Source organism: Eublepharis macularius, chromosome 6 (assembly GCF_028583425.1).
Source record: "Eublepharis macularius isolate TG4126 chromosome 6, MPM_Emac_v1.0, whole genome shotgun sequence".
Taxonomy (NCBI): Eukaryota; Metazoa; Chordata; class Lepidosauria; order Squamata; family Eublepharidae; genus Eublepharis; species Eublepharis macularius.
The window spans coordinates 67,631,658-67,648,241 of NC_072795.1; positions in this window are offsets into that span (position 1 = coordinate 67,631,658).

The following is a 16,584-nucleotide window of genomic DNA, read 5'->3' on the forward strand; positions in this document are numbered from 1 at the left end:
TGCCAGGGCAAAGACATTCACAGTGACAACATTGCTTCTGCAGAGAGATTTACTTGGGACCTACAAAAGTATGCCTTGCAGTTCATTCTGAAACCTGTACAGTTTCAAAGTTGCTCAGTGGTATACCTCCCAATGCACTTGTTTCTAAAAACAGGAACCTTGCAAACTGAACATGATGTGCCCATGGACATCATTGCTCAAAGGACACTGAATTGTTCTTGTGGTTCAAGCTGGTCTTGTTAACTTTCCTGCATTATGTTTTGCCTGCACAGGAACTTAGGGGGTCACAATAGGTCTTGATTGAGTACCAACATTTAGAAATGTATTATGTGAGATGATTGCTTCTGACCATGCCAATGGCAAAAACTCTATTGGGTTCAACAGGTTGAGCAGTCTTTGCTTGCTTTGACTGTTGCTGGTTGAAGCAAGCAAAGACTTTATACCATGAAAGTTATTGCCCAGAACAGGATTTTTGTCTTGTTGCTCTCTAAGTGCTTACTACCAACCTGTGTGTTTAAATCTGACATACCTTTATGGCTTCTTGTTTGACTTGCATTACTTATCTGCATTGGCAAGGCTTTGCATGTAAATCATAAGTCTTCTGAGCTAAGCGATGAAAAATTACATTTGTGCTAACCTAAAAAGGAATTGCTCATGACTTGTCAGAAACTATGGAAAAAGGTTTTCCTGAAGTAAGCGCTGCAGCATATTCAATTTTCTGTTGCATATGCAGATTGGCTGTATTTGTACACAACTAGTCAATTGAAAGGGTTTAAATGGAAACCTTGTTGAATGTACTTTTTTGTTACAATTTGTTAAAGGACAATCACTCCGTGTATGCTTTCCCATCAAAGTTTTCTACCTCCTTTGACCTCTGAACTGTACTTTGGAGACCAAACCTAGTTTTTGCCAAAGCACTTTCTGCTGATATCACTGCTGATTGAATTCTGGAATAACATGCAAGGGTAAACCAGCCCGTGGATGGCAATTTTCAGTAGGAAACCAAGGCATGGGGCAAAGGTTAATCAGTTCATTCTTCCTCTCCCTTCTCCCATTCAAATCTCAGCCCCAGCAGCTGCATTTGTAAAAAAGAAAAATGATGGCAAAAAGAATCAAGGACTGCACACCACGTATAGCTCTATCATGACTTGCCTATAAACTCCAGATCATACATACATGGTAAGGAAAACTGAAATGCAGTTATAAATTAACCTTCCTGAATAGCTGCTGGGTCATTCAAAAACTTGATACAAGTGCATTTATAATTGCCCTTCTGATCTTCACATATGCAAAGCTGGAGAGGTCTGCGTAGCACACATGAATTCATTCTCAAGTTGTGCCTGCATTGACCAGAACAGTCTACCTTTCAAAATGTTCAGGAGACATGTAGTTACCACTTGCTTCTGAGATAAGTCCCAAAAGACAGCCATCTAAGCCTGTTTACTTTGAAGTATTGGGTTAAGTACTGGCAAAGAACCCCAAGGACATGACTTTATGTTGTGAGATAGCGAGGAGTAGTTAGTATCAAACTAATGTCTGGGATATCCAGGTTTACATCCTCACTCTGCTATGAAAGCTTGCAACAACCTTGGGCTGTTACTCTCTTAGCGTAAGAAGATAAACTGGAGATGGGGAGAGTGATGATGTATGTCTCTTTGGGTCCCCATTGGAGGAGATAATGGGGTATAAATACATTCTAGCATTTCTATCCTCCATCCCACTCTAATAATTATATTTGTTTACAAAACGCACTACAGAGTTACCTCCATTTTTAGTTCAATGTTTAAAAGGATAACCTGAAGTCTGGGAAACAGTCTCTCCAGAGTAATAAGTATACTGTTTTATGGGGCTTCAAATTCCCCAAAACAAGGAAAATTAAACACACTGTATAGTGCTTGCTTGCTTTCCATACCTGGCTTAGTTACAAAAAATGTTAATTTTCCAGTGTGTGTGTTTGTACGCATGCCACTTGCCCTTATTGCACAAATTAGATCTTGCTTTCTAGGTAGCATAACTTCCTGCTTGACAATCCAGAGATTCACACTGATTTCACTAGGACCATTCTTAGAGTTCCTGCCTTGGACCGCATAATTTGTCTAGATAGTGGCAGATGCCTCAGGAAGAAGGGCTCCCTGATGGATTGGCTAGTAAGTGTTATTACTGCAATTCTACAACTTTCTAAGAATCTCACAGTGCAATTCTTTACAGAGATACTCTACCCTAAGCCCACAGATCTCTACTTCACAAGCTGTAGCTAAGATTGACAATGCAATCCTAGGTAGATTGTGTTGTCTGTCTTAGCTACAGCTCATGACGTTGTAATTTTTTGTTGTAGACACTTTGTGAATGGACTCTGTCTCCAGCTTTGTACAGGTGGCCATTAGGTGTCAGAGGATCTGGGATTATATCCAATGCCTTGGCCAACGTCCTGTCCTCCAGGGAGCAAGTTCTAAGGTCCAAAGTCATGTGAGCTGGTCTCTGACGAAGAGGTTTGCTTACACATGCCTGCTCATCTATCTAAGCCTCTGCTGACTTATTTGACCCTATTTCAAAAAGGATCTACAAGTGACAATCAAGGACTGCATGAAAGAACACACAGGATGGCCACAGCAGCCATAGCTACAGAACAGCAGGGCTTCATGCCCAGTTTAGCAATAAATCCAGGTTTCTGATGAGTTTGCTATATTCTTGTGCTAGCTGTTGGTGAAGGTGAATATGCTGGGGATCAGCAGTCATGTGCTGACAGTCCAGCTGTAGCTCTAAGTCCCAATATTTACCTTCCATTGGCTTGGCTATTGCTCCATGCTGGTGGAATGTTGCAAGAGCAATGATGTTCCCAAACTCTGGTAAACAATTTCCACCTCTCTTTGGCTGGGGCTCAATGGCGTATCTGTTTTGCACCTGTCCCTCCCCCCACCCCTGCCAAATCTTCTTCCCAATATTTCTGAAAAAATATCCATTCCCACCCTGAATCTCCAAAATCTCACCATCTCAAGTAGCAGTGTAGTCTGTAGCTAAATGTATGAGTGCTGCCCATACCTCAGCTGTTCCCATGACAACTGGCACCCCTTCCCAATAGGTGGCAAACATAAGCCCAATTGATGCCCAATGAGTCCCTCGTCAGTCACTCTCCAGGTTCTGCCCTTTTCCCTTTTGGGAATAATACATTTTCCCTAATAGTATATTAAGCAAAATAAACACTAAAATGGAATTTTGACTTGCTTCATTCGGGAGGGAGTGCCACATGACAGCCAGTGTGGTTTAGTGACTAAAATGATGGAATAGGATCTGGGCAACCCAGGTTCAATTCCCTACTCTACCACGGAAGGTCACTGATGACCTTGGCCCAGTCACACTCTCAGTCTAACCAACCTCAAAGGGTTGAGGTGAAAAAGTGGAGGAGAGCAGAAAGATGTAAGCCACTTTGGGTCCCCATTGGGGAGAAAGGCAGGGTACAAATAAAAATAAAATAAATAAAATATGTAGCATCGTATACAAGCTACCATGAAGATGTACGAGGCAAACACAGGAAATAACTTATAGTCCCATGACTACAAACTTGAATTGCCAACAGCCTGGAGGAAAAAAAATCTTGTTCCTTTAACAGGAGTTTAATAGGATATTATTGAGTTCCATGGGCCAAGCTACACATGACGAATGACACTTGAACGGCAAGTGGATTGAGTGGAGGGCAAGTGAACAGGGAGAAATACACTTGCCATTCAAGTGTCATTCGTCATGTGTAGCTTGGCCCCATGCTATGAGAAGCTTCAATCATCCGTTTCCCCACATTAAGCTTCCATTAAAGGAGCAGGGCATTTTTTCCTCCAGGCTGTTGGTAACCCTACTAAGAACAGAAATTATTTAGATTCCTTCTGCCTCATTGTTTTCATGGTTGCTTGGAGGCTGCACAATGGCACCCCTTTAGAAACTGTGGTCCAATTCTTCACCTTCAAGCCTTTGGGATATTCAGCTTCTGATGACTCTTTCCACCTACTCTTCTTACTTTGCAAATATCACCAGCCCACAAGCCTCCTGCTACCTACTCCCTGTTATCCCACTTTTGCTTGTCTCTGTTCCAGCACTATCCCACACAATGCCTTCTTTTCTTGCCTAATTCTTTCCTGTGAATTCTGAATGAAACTGAGGACCGGCAGGATCAATGTTATCAAAGACCTGCTCAATGAACAGATTAATGCTTCTGAGAAGTGTGGCAAAATGATCTTTTGATTTCCTCTGGTCACCCACTCATCCTTTTTGCATTAACTCTCCCTTTGGACATCGTGTTACAACTGATGCCCTATTACTCACTAGATTAGATTGTGATTCCTATGCCTGCACAGGGTTGTGATCTTCAGTGCACATGATAGGGAGTGTATACACCTGTTGTCTCTTCAATATTCAGTGAAGAGTTTGCATTTGGATTTCCTATATTTGCTGCCTGAGGTGAAAAATCAACCCTTTGTACAAAGTACTGGAGGTTTCAAAACTGTAATTGCAGTTCTTACAGAAAAATGTCTCCATTTGGATGCCAAAGTAATACCAAAGTAATTCTCTTGGTACTAGCACCCTTCACTGTAGACAGGTGCATTTTCTATGTCTGTGCAAAGGCAGAGGATATACTTTGTGAGGTGCACTGCTGATACAGGATTATCCTGTGCATTTCATAGACTTTTTCCAAGATGCTGCTAAAGTACACAGTTTACAAATATTCAGAGTTCTCCTTATTCTTTTACATTTTCCTGTCTTGCACTTTCAAGATGATAAAAAGAAACAAGTGGATTGTTCCTTTTACTACCTAGGGATACCTGGCAGCCTCCATTGCTGCTCACAGTGATGAAGTTCTGCTGTGCCCATAATGGCTAGCAGATGTATTTGATTTGAATATTTTATGCATGCAGTAGAGTTTAGTTTTTCTTGGTGCAGAATTTTGATTGCCATCACAGAGTTGGAAGGGGCCATACAGACCTTCTAGTCCAACCCCCTGCCCAATGCAGGATGAGCCTAAGTGTCCCTGACAAATATTCATCCATCCGCTTCTTGAAATCTTCCAGTGAAGGGGAGCTCACCACCTCCCTACACAGCTAATTCCACCTTTGAACTACTCTGACCGTGAAAAAGTTTTTCCTCATAACCTGCCGGTACCTTTCTGCGTGTAATTTAAGCCCGTTGCTTTGGGTCCTATCCTCTACTGCCAACTGGAACAGCTTCTTGCCCTCCTCCAAATGACAGCCTTTCAAATATTTAAAGAGAGCAATCATGTCCCCCCTCAATCTCCTCCAAATTAAACATTCCCAAGGCCCTCAGCCTTTCCTCATAGGGCTCAGTCTCCAAACCCCTGATCATTCTTGTCCTCTCTTCTGCACCCTCTCAATTTTGTCCACATCCTTTTTGAAGTGAGGCCTCCAGAATTGCACACAATACTCCAGGTGTGGAGTACTTATTACAGATCATAGTACTTCTAGAATTTAAAGGACTTCCATTGCATCACCAGGAGACTTGGATAAAGAGATATAGAGCTGGGTGCACAGGCAATTAAACTGCACAATAAATTTCAGACTGGTGCACTTGAGCTCTGATCCAAATCACTATAGGAGGTTACCATATTGTTGCTACATCCAGAGGAGTTAGCCATGTTAGTCTGTAGTAGCAAAATAGATAAGAGTCCAATAGCACCTTACTGTAGCATAAGCTTTCGAGAACCACAGTTCTTGTCACGGGCTGGGCTAGCCCAAGCAAGGTGGTTCCAGTCCAAACCTTAAGGCTGAAGTCAAAAGGGAGTTCCAAGAGTGAAAGCCAAGTCAAACCGGTGGTCAGAGCACAAGATAATGCCAGGAGTGAGTCCAGAGTCCAAGAGCAAGGTCAGGCACAGTCCAAGGTCAGTCACCAATGGCGTCAGGTCCAAAAGCAGGCGCGGGCAAGGATCACAGAACACAGAGTGGTTACAGGCAGTGGACAGATTGCTTCCACACCTGGCAGTCGCTCCTGACTGGCTTTTATAGCCAGGCGTGGTTTTCAGCCAGCTGCTGGGGCTCCATCCTGATGCTACTCATCGTCGCTCTCTAGCAGCTGGCGTTGGCTCAGGAGACGAGCACTGCGCCATCTCTCCTGCAGTTCCAGTCTCTGGCGCTGTCTGCGGTGCTCTCTAGGCATGGATGAACCTGGGGGGGGGGGTGGAAGCCCCTGGCTGGGCTTCCCCTGTGGTGCTGGCAGTCCCTGACTGAGCTTCCCCTGTGGAAGTTCCTGGCTGAGCTTCCCCAGTGGTATTGGGTAGAGGGTGCTGGTGTCTCAGCTGCTGGCTGTGGGCTTTGATCAGCCAGCAGCTGCTGCTCCTGATTGCCGGCTTCTGCTGAGTCAGGGCTAGGGCTGGCTACACAGAACTCTTCTTCTCCTGAAGAGTCCTGGCTGGCTACACGAGGCTCCTCTCCTCCAGAGAAGACCTCACTCTCAGACTGGGCCATGACAGTTCTCTTCGTCAGATGCATGTGGTTGCTGTTTTTAGGTCTCTGTTTCTATTAAAATGTCTAGGTAGGATGCTATTTGATATTTTGAATTATATGATCTAATTTTAACCAGATATTTAAATATCTATATTTGTACCCTTTTAACCGAAGATTCTTTTAACTTGTATACTGTATATCTGATAATGAAATGCTTTGTTTTATAAGTTTAAATCTGGTCAAGGACTGTAAATAAAATGAATTGAATTGAGCTGGGTGTTGTCAGTATATTGATGACAGTCAGCCCCCAAACTACTAATGATTTGTCCTAAGAGCTTTACTCAGAGATTGAAAAGCATGGAGGATAGGATTGTGCTCTGTGGAGCCCCACAGCATAGGTCCCACTTTGAAGACAGGGTAAGAAGTGAAGGACTTACACACTGTCCTTTGTTCCTGGTCTCAGGTTACAGAGGGGGCTTACTATAGAGATAAAGAGATAGAGAGGACGATACACTGTACTGCTGTTCCCTTGATGTGTAGATTGCTACTCTCAGGGAACTTCCTTACTTCCTTCTTCTTCATCTCTCTCACGTGCATACACACTCTCCATCTTGCCCCCAGGGCTTGCTCCCTGTATCTACCAGCATCCTAGTTTAGCTACATTAGATTCTCTCTCTCCTATTCCCTATCCCGAGTGGAGTTTCTAAGTAAAAGGACTCTTATTTACCTTATTGAAGAAAATGTAGGGTTGCTAGGTCCCCTAGAGCCCAACCTGGGGGATAGGGGGTGCACAGGGGGGCAGCAGGGGGGAACTTACCTCACACATATGCAACATTCCCACACACTCCAGAGCTTTTCCTTATCGTGCCAGGAATGACGTCATTCCCGACATGACAAGGAGGGGCTCTGAAGAACGCTTCTGGGCCCATTCCCTGTACTTTCCCCCTCCCCCCGCTAGCCAGGTGGTGAGTGGTGGCAGGAGGCAGAGGCTGGGAGTGGGGGAGACTCTGCTCCCACTGGAGGACTGGTAACCCTAAGTAAGTGGACTCTGTGTGAGTTTATAGCCTCATCAGTATGCTCGCACAAATGCTTAGCTGTGCTCTCTGAATTGCTCTGCTTTACTTATTTACTTACTTATCCTACATTGTCAACTCATAGCTGGTCTTTAACAACAATGCTTGACAACAAAGTCCATGAGGAATGATTTAAATCAGGCTAACCCATATTCCTTGGTACCTACTTCTTCCTCCAAATGCCTCAACAAGATAGCTTGGTCCACTGTAGGCTGCAGATAAATTTAAGCTGTTTCCACATGCCCTTAAAGGGATGGCCCACTCACCGAATGCCGGCGGCTTTTCCCCAGGAATCCGGATATCTCCATTTGGAAAACAGCTGTGGGCTGTTGGCTTCTATTTTTTCTGGGAACACACTTTCTGTGGTCACAAAAAAGACACTGAAAAAATGGAAGCCAAATGGCTCACAAACATTTTGTAAATGGAGACATTGCCAGCATTTCCCAAGAACTGACAATTAGTTGCGAGGGCTTTATAAGTTTTTTGCTGATAAAATAGCACAAATACGCTCTGATCTAGATACTAGCTGCAATGCAAGCGAGATAGAAGAAATGATAAATGCACCATCCAACTTACATTTGGATTGCTTTAAACCAATCACACAATGACAGATCTTAACAGGATCTATGAAAACCACTACTTGTACGCTTGATCCTTGCCCATCCTGGCTGTTAAAATAAAGTAAGGACCATATAAGTGAACCACTGAGGTCTATTGTTAATCAATCACTAACTCAGGGCAGCTTTCCCCAACATCTCAAACAGGCGGTTATCCGTCCGCTACTTAGAAAACCATCCCTAGACAAAAATGATGTGGCCGATTATTGCCCAGTCTCTAATCTGCCCTTTCTGGGCAAAGTGATTGAGAGAGCAGGAGCTGACCAACTCCAGACCTTCTTGGATAACTCTAGTGCTCTGGACCCTTTCCAATCAGGCTTCAGACCAGGGCATGGGACAGAGACAGCACTAGTAGTGTTACTGGATGATCTCCATCTGAATATAGACAAAGGCCATGCCTCCTTATTGCTCTTCCTGGATCCATCTGCAGCCTTTGACACAGTAGACCATGCCATCCTGTTGAGGCATTTAGAAACAGAAGTGGGCATCAAAGGATATACCCTGGAATGGTTTAAATCATTTCTCTTGGAGCGGACTCAAAGGGTGGCCATTGGAGATCAACTGTCTCTAGAATGGGAACTATCTTGCGGGGTTCCACAGGGCGCAATCTTATCTTCCATATTATTCAACCTCTACATAAAACTTTTAGGAGAACTCATTTGCAGCTATGGAGTTGGATGTCATCAATATGCAGATGACGCCCAACTCTATATCTCGCTATCCAGGTCCCTGCAGGATGCAGTAGAAATCTTAGATAGCTGCCTGATAGCTGTGGTGAAATGGTTGAAAAACAACAAAATGAAATTGAACCCAGAAAAGACCGAAGTGATGCTTGTTGGGAAAGCAGAGATCTTGAAGGACATTGTACTTCCCACTGTTGATGGAGTTTGTCTGACCCTTGCAGACTCAGTTAAGAGCCTAGGGGTTATACTGGATCCATCATTATTACTAGAAAAACAAGTTAAGGCAGCAGCAAAAAATGCTTATTACAACCTCACTCTAGCCTGGAAGATGGCTTCTTATCTTGACACAGCTGACCTGGCCACTTGGATCCATGCTGTGGTAACATCAAAGTTTGACTATTGTAATGCTCTATACATTGGTCTCCCATCTAAGTAAACTAGGAGGCTCCAATTAGTGCAAAATGCAGCGGCTCAACTGTTATCAGGAGCGAGCAGGAGCATGAACATCACTCCCATCCTACAGTCACTCCATTTGGCTACCCATCAGTTACCATGCCCAGTTCAAGGTATTAGTTATTACATACAAAGCTCTTCATGGCCTTGGCCCAGCATACCTACGGGACTGCCTCCCTCCCTATGTCCCTCCATGGCAGCTTCACTCATCTGAACAGGGTCTCCTGCAGGTGGCAGCCTGTACATGGGTGAAATCAACAGCAGCCTGTACATGAGCTTTCTCTGTGGTGGCCCCTACCCTGTGGAACAGCCTGCCTGAGGAGGTCAGGAGATCCCCCACTCTCCTGGCTTTCTGCAAATGATGCAAAAAAGGCTTTTTAGTCAGATAGGAGGGCGGTATTGTAGGGAGGGGGTCTTAGATGCTTCGCTAAGGAGTTGCGGACCATAGACTTCACCACTATATTGCCTTACATGTTATCTGCTGCTTTAAATATGTATTCCTATGTACTACCAGTGCTCCATATTGTCTAATGTTAGTCCTAGAATTATGTTCTGCTTCAGTATTTTTTCTACTCTGTATTAGATTCTTGCTAATGCTATGTCTTTTAAACTTGTATTTATTTACACTATGGTATTGTTTATGAAATGTCCTTGATACTGTATTGAAATGTACTTGATACTGATTGTACTAATCTCATACTGCGTAATGCGCCTTGAGTCTCAGTGAGAAAGGCAGACTATAAATGACATTAAATAAATAAATCTGTTTCTCTTCCCCTTCTTGTAAAAGGGTACTACAATTCCAGTCCTCTAGGGTATCTGACCAGTAGAATCTATGTGGAAGAATGTGAAACAACTTATCTGTGTCAAATCTATTCTTCATGATTGTGCCCCTTCACTTCTAGTGCTAAAAAAACCCTGACTGATATTGGGACATTCTGCATGTTACGTGATGTTCAGGGAAATGTGTCAGTGAAAATACCCTTTTTTGTAAACATACTTATAAAATAATATAGCCAGTTTTACTAGGGAGGGGAACTTTAATCTTTTTTTTGGTAAGCTTTCTTTCTGATTAAGGTTGGTAGGTCTCCTGCTCTTTCTGTTTGCGTTTTCAATTGGAAGGAAAATTCTGAGTCCTGACCAATTTGGTCCCCTTCTTCTGTCTTGCTTGGGAAAGGGGAGATTATCAATAGGATCAAAGAAATCAGTTGCTTAAATGTAGGAAAGGTTTATCTTTATGAATAAATTCCAGAGAGGGCTAGCCGGTGGCCAATGGACCAAATATGGTCTCTGAAGCACTCTTTTGGCAATTCTACCAATTTTAACCAAGGTGCGGTAAAAAGTTGTTGACAGTTCTTTCACATAAGGAAAAGAAATTTGTTCTAAAATGAGAGATAGACAACAACTTGTACAAACTTCTTCAGTTAGGCTTGTGGGTAAAGATTATATAATGCCAAAATCATAAACAATAAACACTTACATTAATTTATATATACTTGCAAGTGCAATCATATACATTTAAAACATATTTCAAGAATTCTTTACCCACAAGTAATTTCAGTGTTCAATGGGGATTCCTTATAAGTAAGTGAGAATAAGACTTTAGCTTTAGTTTTGCTTCTGGTGTGTAATTTACATTTGTAAATACAACTTTTTCCATTTTAAAGTGAAAGAGAGATGATCAAATGACAGACAAAGCCCTTGCCCCCTTTTTGGCTTCCTGCAAACAACACCAATTTTTTTGTTCCAAGGCTGCCAACTCTGGGTGGGGAAATTCCTGGAGATTGGAGGTGGAGCCTGAAGAAGACAGGGTTTGGAGAGGGAAGGGACCTCAGGGTATAATGCCAGAGAGTCCACCCTCCAAAGCAGCCATTTTCTCTAGGGGAGCTGATCTCCGAAGTCTGGGAATCAGTTGTAATTCCAGGTGTTAGAAGAGGAGGTCTTAACATTATCCTTTTCCTCAGGTTTTAGAGGGGAGCAAACCAGAAAGTTAGAAAGACAGAAAAGTCAGGGCATCTGTTTATTCCTTTTGCCCTGAACTATCCTTTGATGTATAGATTGCTAGGACTTCCTTCATGTGACATTCTTCTCTTCCTCCCTTTGTCACACAACTATCTCTTCTCTCCGTCTTGCACCATGGATGCCGTACTTCTCCTGCAATCCATGCCCATCCTTAGACTAGATAGGTAGATAGGAATCTCTCTTTCCTTTGGAGTTTCTATAATAAAGAACTATTATTTCTTTTCTAAACCTAAGCTAAGTGTGTTATTTTCTCTCTCGCACTCACACCAGCTAGCCAACTCCAAAACACCCATCATATTCTCTCTGCAATTGATGCTTCTCTGCTACCCTCCTACTAGTTTATAGAGACTCAGGTTTTTTTAATACCAGGAGATCTCCAGGCCCCACCTGGAGTCTGGCAACCCTAGTTGTTTCTTCAGCAGCATTGATTCTAATTTTTTTAAAAGCCTGATTTTGTACATAAACCTGTGTCTGTGCTCAGATCCAAAAAAACTGCATAGAAATTGCATGATAGTCCTTGAATACACAATGTGCCAATGGTATTTCATGCCAATGTGCCAATCCCTAGGCTGGTATGATGTTAATCAGTGAGCTTGTTTACAGAAACTTGGCAAATGCTAGTTTCATTGTTAGTAATTATATATGAAAGGAATATTTCCTCAGAAACTGGAAGCTAAAGGTGATTAAATTTAATTCCAAGTGCAGGTTTTTAAAGTGTTGGGTTCAGATTCAATTCAGCTTCCCCGCAGCTGCAGGGAATAGCTGTCAAGAAATAAAGGAGAGCCCAAACAGCCCCCAAATGCCACTGCAGGGGGAGGAATGTCTCCTGCCTCCCCCACAAGCCATTTTCCAAAATAGCAAGTGGGGGAGGGGTCTATGTTTTTGCTGCACCATGCGGAGTATTCTGTGTATGTGGAACAGTAAAAACAAGGAAATATCCTCCCCCTATGCTATTTTGACACGGGAAAATGGCTTGGGGGAGAAGGCAAGAGCCCTTTCTTCCCCTGCAGGGGCATTCTGAGGCTGTTTGGTCTCTCCCTTCTTTTTTAAACAGCCATCCCCCATATATGCTGCTAAGGGGAACCTGAGCTGGGTCCAGGAATCCAGACTCAACTCTTTTAAAACCTGCATGTCTAGCTTGACCTGTAAAGTGGTCTGTACATGTGTTGGTTTGTTATGTGTCTTGTGTGAACCAGCCAACTTCATAAGAATAGCCAAGCACAGAAGAGAGACTTTTCCTTCTCCCGCTCTCACCTCCTGTCATGACAGGAGTTGCTGACTTAACACTCCACTACCTAGAATAAGTGTCTAGAGTACTTGTACTTTAAGACAGGCACACTTTTATTTTAGGTATCTTTTTTTACATAGTGAATGCAAGGTTGGAATGAAGATGGAGACAAGGATTTAGCAAATTAATCAGAGGATGTTTATTGAAAGGAATCAAAGTATAAACAAGCAGTCAGAATAATATTAAATATTAAGACATTAAAATAATAAGGATGCACAAATACCTGCACTTAGTCCCAACACTCACATAATACTTACCCCCACAGTGAAGCATGTATCTCAAAGAACAGATGACTGAAGAAGGGGGAAATAGAGAGAAGGGCAGCAACAAGAGTGTAAGGATGTCATCTGGGGTGACTGGGCACAGTATTCCAGTGATATGAATGGACGTTGAACCTACATCAGCTCAGAAGATGCAGGAGAGGTCACTTGGCAAGGTTTTTGTGAAAATCCAGGTAGTGATTCAGGAAACAGATCCAAAGAAGACCTAAAGAGAAGAGGGCAGGGAATGGGACTGAGGGAGAGCAAGTGAACTTTGACCCTCAAAGTACACAAACTGATTGAGGAGCATGAGTTGGAAGGCTGTGGGGCAGCTCTTGTTATAAGGGATGGAGGATAGTAGACAAAACTCTTATTCTTGCAAGGATAAATGAAGGCAGGGGAAGGCTCAGACAGAACCAGAAACAAGATCCACTCCAATTGGCTTGGAAGGGATGATGGGGTAGCCTCAAGACTGAGAAAAGTTATTTCTTTATTATTAGGATATGTATGTGCAGGGCTTTTTTTCTGGGAAAAGAGGTGGTAGAACTCAGTGGGTTGCCCTTGGAGAAAATGGTCACATGGCTGATGGCCCTGCCCCTTGATCTCCAGACAGAGTGGAGTTTAGATCACGGCGTGGAGGGCAATCTAAACTCCCCTCTGTCCGGAGATCAGGGGGCGGGGCCACCAGCCATGTGACCATTTTCAAGAGGTTCCAGAACTCCATTCCACTGCATTCCAGCAGAAAAAAAGCCCTGTGTATGGGAAAGGGCATGTCTTGGAATATCCTCCTTCCATTATGAGCTGAGATTACATGGGGTCTTTTCTCTTAGGAAACAGTGAAGCAAGAGAACAGAGTATTGTGTCCAGTAGTATCTTGCTTAGATCAAAATCTGAGAATAACGGTCACAGAGCCAAGCATCCCTGGTTCAGTCGTTTCTCTGTGAGCTTGTAATTTGTACAAGGATTACACTTTTCCATAGATGACCTAGGTAGCCATTGGGTTTCATGGTTAGGATTCAGTCGTGCAAAGAGGTCTGCTCTTGCCTATTCTCCTGCTCATCTGTCTCCTTTGTCTTGTGCACACCATCCTCCAGAAAACAGCTTTTAGAGGACAATGGGCCAGACCTTTCTAAGATGTCAGAAGTAGAGACTGGGGCTTGGAAGAAATCGTACAAGCAATAGAAGCAGCAAAGATTGGAAAGGCACCAGGACCGGATGGGATCACTGCTAAATTCTACAAAGTAATGAAGGAAGACCTTGTACCGATATTTAAAAATATAATGAATGACATACTTCAAGGAAAAGGACTTCTAGATACATGGAATGAAGCGAGTATTGCTTTGATCCCGAAAGAATTACAAGACTTGACAGATGTGAAAAATTACAGACCAATTTCGCTTATAAATAATGACTATAAAATAATGGCAAGAATATTAGCAGACAGGCTTAAAATATGGTTAATGGACTTTATAGGAGAAGACCAGGCGGGATTCCTACCAAACAGACAACTAAAGGACAACTTGAGAGTGGTTATAAATGCCATTGAATATTTTGATAAGTGACCAGACGAATAAGTTGGCTTTTTCTTTGCAGATGCAGAGAAGGCCTTTGACAATTTGAACTGGGACTGTATGTTCGCATCAATGGAAAAGATGGACCTAGGCAAAGAATTTATAGAAGCAGTAAAAACAATATACAAGGAACAAAGAGCGACAATCTGTGTCAATGACAACCTGACAGAGAAGTTTGAAATAAGAAAAGGTACAAGACAAGGATGTCCACTATCACCGTTGTTATTTGTGATGGTCTTGGAAATATTACTAAGGCAGATCAGAGAAGATGATGACATAAGAGGAATAAAAATAAAGGGATCTTCTTATAAACTAAGAGCGTTTGCAGACAATGTGATGTTTATAGTAGAAGATCCACTACAAACTCTGCCAAGATTACTGGAAAAAATTAAGGAATTTGGAGATTTGGCAGGCTTCTATATAAAAAAAAGAAGTCAAAAATAATAACTAAGAACATGACCAAGAAGAAACAACAGGAACTAAGTGAAATAATAAACTGTGAAGTGGTACACAAGACTAAATATTTGGGAATAGAGCTGACAGCTAAAAATATTGATTAATTTAAGAATAGCTATGAAAAACTCTGGACACAAATTGAAAGAGATATGATAAAATGGAATAAACTAAACTTGTCGTGGTTAGGTCAGATTGCCACAGTTAAAATGAACGTGTTGCCTAGAATGATGTTCCTAATGCAAACTATACCAATTGTAAAAGATAAAAAACAATTTGAAAAATGGCAGAAGATATCGGAATTTGTGCGGGCAGGAAAGAAACCAAGAGTAAAGATGAAAGTTCTTTGTGATGCTAAGGAAAGAGGTGGAATGCAGTTACCTGATCTTCGACTTTACCATGAAGCGATATGTTTAGCCTGGCTAAAAGAATGGGTCTCTTTAACCAATCATAAACTACTAACTTTGGAAGGTTATAATAAACTATTTGGATGGCATGCATATATGTGGTACAATAAGTATAAAATGGACGCAATGTTTCAGCACCACTATTTGAGAAGAAATTTATTGTTGACTTGGCTAAAGTACAAAAAATTTATAGACCAGAAGAAACCACTTTGGATTGTACCAGCTGAGGTGATCAACCCAAACTTAGAATATAAAGGAAAAGAATGGCTAACTCTCAAAGACTTAACAGAAGTAACAGACAATGAGTTGAACCTTAAACCAAATGAGGAGTTGCCATTCAAATATGGTTGGTTGCAATATAGACAAATTAAAGACTTGATTCAGACCAAAGAAAAACAGGCCTTAGAACCAAGAATTCAGAGCTAGAAGAATTACTGTTGGGAGATAATAGTAAAATAATTTCTAAAATGTACAAATTGTTATTGAAGTGGTTTACAGAAGATGAAACAGTCAAGGTGCAAATGGTAAAGTGGGCTATAAATTGTAATAACGAAATAACGATGGAAGCTTGGGAACAATTATGGAAAAATACTTTTAAAATATCAACATGTACCAGTATTAGAGAGAATGGCTATAAAATGTTATATAGATGGTACTTAATACCGAAAAAATTAGCCATAGCCAACAAACAGCTATCTAATGTGTTGGAAATGTAAGGAGCATGAAGGTTCTCTATTTCATATGTGGTGGACTTGTCGTAAGGCTAGAGACTTTTGGACCAAAATATGTACTGAGATGTCTTTGATACTTCGTTATAATGTTGCAAAAAATCCAGAAATTTTGTTATCATCATTGCATTTGGAAGATGTTAATAGAAATGATAAGATATTGTTATATTATGTGAGATCAACAGCTAGAATAATATATGCTCAGTACTGGAAGAGAGAAGAAATACCAGAAATGGAAGAATGGACAAGGAAATTGTTGTATATAGCTGAAATGGACAAACTAACAAGAAATTTGAAGGAGCAAGATCCAGAAGCATTTTTGGAAGATTGAAAAAAGTTGAAAAAATACATGGAAAAGAAATGGGATGTTAAGGGACAATTATGGTCTTTTGAGGGGTTAAGAAATTAAGTAAGATAAGATATAAATAGGATCTTTACTAATAAGAAGAAAAGAACAACTTTAGTATAGAAATAAGGTATTATTAATAACGGGGGGTTGGAGTGCTGTTGGAAGTCATTATTGAAAAGGGGGAGGGGAGGGGGTGGGGAAATATACACAGGGGAATTGAAATGGAATGTATTTGTATTT